This window comes from Ovis canadensis, chromosome X (assembly GCF_042477335.2).
Source record: "Ovis canadensis isolate MfBH-ARS-UI-01 breed Bighorn chromosome X, ARS-UI_OviCan_v2, whole genome shotgun sequence".
Taxonomy (NCBI): Eukaryota; Metazoa; Chordata; class Mammalia; order Artiodactyla; family Bovidae; genus Ovis; species Ovis canadensis.
The window spans coordinates 90,497,869-90,503,073 of NC_091727.1; the positions used below are offsets into that span (position 1 = coordinate 90,497,869).

General features: G+C 38.4%; 1 non-coding gene across 1 annotated transcript; it reads right to left on the bottom strand.

Annotated features, from left to right (window-relative positions):
- Nucleotides 1-1,214: 1,214 nt before the first annotated feature.
- Nucleotides 1,215-1,360, bottom strand: LOC138931255 (U8 small nucleolar RNA). The gene has a single exon (XR_011446501.1). It is a non-coding gene; the product is annotated as a U8 small nucleolar RNA (small nucleolar RNA).
- Between the last annotated feature and the right edge of the window lie 3,845 nt (nt 1,361-5,205).

Sequence of the window (5,205 nt, forward strand, 5' to 3'; positions counted from 1 at the left end):
TCTCCTTTTAGAAAAAAGAATCCAAGAAGAATTCATAGACTTGAGAAAACATCCTATATTTCTTTTACATATGAAATATACATGGATTAAAAATGCCTGATCCTTATATATTTAACATAATTTATCAGATCCTTTTTGTGAAAGTACATCTTTAATCCCATGGAAAAAGTTTAAGAAATATATACTGAATATTTATAGTTTTATACTATCTGCCTATATCCAGTCTCAGTCTTCTCCACACAGTATTCCTTAGAAGAAAAGAAATAAGAAGTGTTAATTTCCTCATTTTTGGGTGAATGCATTAAGGCTCCAAGAGTTTAAATGATTATCCTAAATTTACATGAATAATTCAGCGTTAAAATCAGCATAGCATGCAGGTTACCAAATCCAAGTTCAATGCTCATATGTCAAATCAGAATGTATTTTATGATTCATATTATCAATTCTTCAAAAATACTTTGAGGCATTTTATAATAGATGCTGCTGCTAAGTCGCTTCAGTCATGTCTGACTCTGTGTGACCCCATAGATGGCAGCCCACCAGGCCCCCCTGTCCCTGGGATTCTCCTGGCAAGAACACTGGAGTGGGTTGCCATTTCCTTCTCCAATGCATGAAAGTGAAAAGTGAAAGTGAAGTCGCTCAGTCCTGTCTGACCCTCAGCGACCCCATGGACTGCAGCCTTCCAGGCTCCTCCATCCATGGGATTTTCCAAGCAAGAGTGCTGAAGTGGGGTGCCATTGCCTTCTCCGATAATAGATGCTACATACAAACAAAAATCATTACAGAAATAAAAAAGAATGAGATAATAAATATACACGAAGTTATAAACTAATCCATATCCTTTGGTCAAGAGTTTACTGTGGATTTAAATTTTCTTGCAGCAAAGTCGAAAGTTATATAATTTGTATTATTTGCCAAATAGAAAAATAAAGGCAATGTGGTATAATGTTGCTGCTGCTGCTGCTAAGTCGTTTCAGTTGTGTCCGACTCTGTGCGACCCCATAGACGGCAGCCCAACAGGCTCCCCCGTCCCTGGGATTCTCCGGAGAAGACCACCGAGTGGGTTGCCATTTCCCTCTCCAATGCATGAAAGTGAAAAGTGAAAGTGAAGTCGCTCAGTCGTGTCCGAAGCTAGTTCAAATACAACTAAGGAGACAGCAACAAAAACTCAATCTAATCATAAAGTACAGTAATTTCACAGATCGTCAGGAAGAATCAGATAGGAGCAATCAGGGTGTTGCAAGTACTGATTACGCAGAGCCGTTAATCACGAATTATGCAAGCTCCAATCATCATGTTCTGGTATCATGTTACAACTATGCTAAAATCCCCAATGGCTTTCCATTGCACTTACAGATGATTCAGACTTCACATGTAGCCTACAAGCACAACATCCTTTGGCTCCCATTATTTTTCTAGTCTCATCAAGTATTACTTTCCCCAGGGTTAACTACATTTTAATCTCTCTGTTCCTTCATATGTCACACTCATTCCCATCTTCAGCTCTTTGGACTCACTATTCAATCAACTGGCAATACTATTCACCTAGATAGTCACATGACTTGTTGTTCAGTCACTCAGTCATGTCCAACTCTTTGTGACCCTATGGACTACAGCATGCCATGCTTCCCTGTCCTTCACCTTCACCATTCACATGACTAGCTCTTTCTTTTTTTTTTTTAATTTTAGTTTTTTATTTTTTAAATTTTAAAATCTTTAATTCTTACATGCATTCCCAAACATGAACCCCCCTCCCACCTCCCTCCCCATAACATCTTTCTGGGTCATCCCCATGCACCAGCCCCAAGCATGCTGCATCCTGCGTCAGACATAGACTGGCGATTCAATTCACATGATAGTATACATGTTAGAATGTCATTCTCCCAAATCATCCCACCCTCTCCCTCTCCCTCTGAGTCCAAAAGTCCGTTATACACATCTGTGTCAGTGTGGAGATTCCTTAAAAAATTGCAAATAGAACTACCTTATGACCCAGCAATCCCACTTCTGGGCATACACACCGAGGAAACCAGAATTGAAAGAGACACATGTACCCCAATGTTCATCGCAGCACTGTTTATAATAGCCAGGACATGGAAACAACCTAGATGTCCATCAGCAGATGAATGGATAAGAAAGCTGTGGTACATATACACAATGGAGTATTACTCAGCCGTTAAAAAGAATTCATTTGAATCAGTTCTGATGAGATGGATGAAACTGGAGCCGATTATACAGAGTGAAGTAGCTCTTTCTTATTATCTAGGTCCTAGGTCAGAAATCTTAGCTTTTCCTTATTCAAGCCTCAAAGAAAACATAACTGACCATCTCATCTAAATTAGTCATTTCCCCAGCTTCTCCCTAATTAATTACCTTGCCCTATTTTCTTCACAGCACTTGACCCTCTCTGAAGTCTTCACATTTATTCTAATATTTGTTTATTTCTCTTCCCCTCCAACTTGAATGAAAATTTCACAAGTGTCAAACACTCATGTCTTTTTTTCCCTTACTGTTGGATCTCCAGCACCAAGGTCAGAGACAACTGGCCACTCAGTTGTAAATGAATAAAGTCATTTAGATGAACTCTTCTTAAAACTTAATCCTAAAATCTCATACATTCTTAAAATGACTTTGAAAACATGATATGATATGGCTTTAGCATCTACTTTTAGAATATGAAGCCACCATCAGTAGAGATGGGGGAGAATAAAGAGAGTTTATGGCAGACCAGTTAGTAAAACTAATATGTAATTGAAGGTCAACTAGACAAGAGCCTTTAAAGGAGATTAACACGCAATGTCCAGGGACAGGAAGACACAGCAAGGTTTGTGTCACAAAATCAAAGTGACAGGAAGATTTTTAAAGCAAGTCATGAATAGTGTAAATGTATATAAAGTATTCAACCGATTTTTCAACACAAATACTAGTGGTAACCCAGGTAAAAGCAAATTCAGGGAGTGGCCATGGTGATGATTAAAATCATATTGCACTGGATTCATGGGAAAATACAGGATGGAATTTCAACATGAAAAATAGATGGCAGGATTTTGTACTAGATATTTTTAAAGGATATTTGTACTGATCTGATTTGGTCTCTTAAAGAATTTCAGTTTACCTCTCTGCTCAAGTATCTGCACTAAAGGAGCATTGCCTTCTGATAAGATACTGAATTGGATATTTGCAAATAAATTGAAATTTTCCCCAACAGTCAGGCTTTTAGATACTTGAATACCTACATATTATAAACATTAAATGTTTTCCCCTGGATCAATATTTATAGATTCTACAACCATTCCCACTTATGACCCGGTTTCAGACCCTTCACTTACATCTGTGTTGGCCTTTGACCACTCTAGTTTGTCAGTGTCATCTAACAATGTGATTTCTAGAAATATTTAAGGACATCACTCACCTTTCCCAAATAGCTGTTATAGTTCCACATTGCCTCATTCATTATGACTTGTAAGACCTTCAACATTGACTTAAGCAAATATTTTTAGCCATTATTTCCCTTTCCCCTCTATTATTTACAATACATTGTCTAGACCAGAGGTCACCAAACATTTTCTGCAAAGGCCCAGGTAGTAAATAGTTTTGCTTTACAGATAATATGCTCTCTGTTGCAACTGCTCAACATGTAATAACAATAGGTAGTATTTATGTGCTAGACAATACATTAATGACTAACTTTGTTTCAATAACACTTTTATTATTGTTCAGTCGCTTAGTCATGTCTGACTCTTTGCGAACCCTTGGACTACAGCACGCCAGGCTTCCCTGTCCTTCACCAACTCCCAGAGTTTGCTCAAACTCATGTTCATAAAGTCCATGATGCCATCCAACCAAATCATCCTCTGTCGTCCCCTTCTCCTCCTGCCTTCAATCTTTCCCAGAATCAGCGTCTTTTCTAATAAGCCGGCTCTTCACATCAGGTGGCTAAAGTACTGGAGTTTCAGTTTCAGCATCAGTCCTTCCAATGTATATTCAGGGTTGACTTTCTTTAGGATTGAGTGGTTTGATCTCCTTGCTGTCCAGGGAACTCTAAGAGTCTTCTCCAGCACCACAATTTAAAGGAAAGCATCAATTCTGTTCTCGGTCTTCTTTATGATCCAACTCTAACATCCATACATGACTACTGGAAAAACCATAGCTTTGACTATATGAATCTCTGGTTCCTCTGCCTTTTCTAAATCCAGCTTGAACATCTGGAATTTCTTGGTTCACATACTGTTGAAGCCTAGCTTGGAGAATTTTGATCAATACTTTGCTAGTGTGTGGAATGAATACAATTGTGTGGTAGTTTGAACATTTTTTGGCACTTCCTTTCTTTGGGATTGGAATGAAAACTGACCTTTTCCACTTCTGGGGTCATCCTAAAGGAAATCAGTTCTGAGTATTCATTGGAAGGACTGATGCTGAAGCTGAAACTCCAATACTTTGGCCACCTAATGTGAAGAACTGACTCATTTGAAAGACCCTGATGCTGGGAAAGATTGAAGGTGGGGGACAACAAAGGATGGGATGGTTGGACAGCATCACCAATTCAATGAACATGAGTTTGAGTGAACTCCAGGAGTTGGTGTTGAACAGGGAGGCCTGGCATGTTGCAGTCCATGGGGTCACAAAGAGTTGGACACGACTGAGCAACTGAACTGAACTGATCTTTGTATCATTTGCTCCCAACCTAGGACATTATAATAAATGGAGACCCCATTAGCATGGTTGAAATCATGCTTTATCATCTTCTGGTTCTCTTGAGCTTAAACAAAAATCTTATAATTTTATTTCAAACCTACAGTACACTTTGGGTAAACATCTGATTCAAAATACTCATCTCTTCCCTTGTAAAATCCTCAGTACTGAGAGGAAACCAGAACTAATGATGAGATGAACTTTTGATCTTAACTGTAGCTGACTGATCCATACACTAAATCTCTACAGAGCATTTATAAACATTGAAACAGAGACTGGGAGTCTTCAGAGCCAAATCACATCAATGTCAAAATGTTAAGAAGAAGATACACAGTGTTCTACTGTTAAAATCCCAAATCCACTATGACCCCAGCCCTTTCCTGTGTCTTTCTATTAAAGTCTTTCACTGAAACTCTAAAACACAACAGTATCCTTTCAGTATATTTAACATTTTGCTAAAACATCAGTATGAGTTTCCTCTACTTGGTAAAAGAAACTTTCTATTTCCTTGTT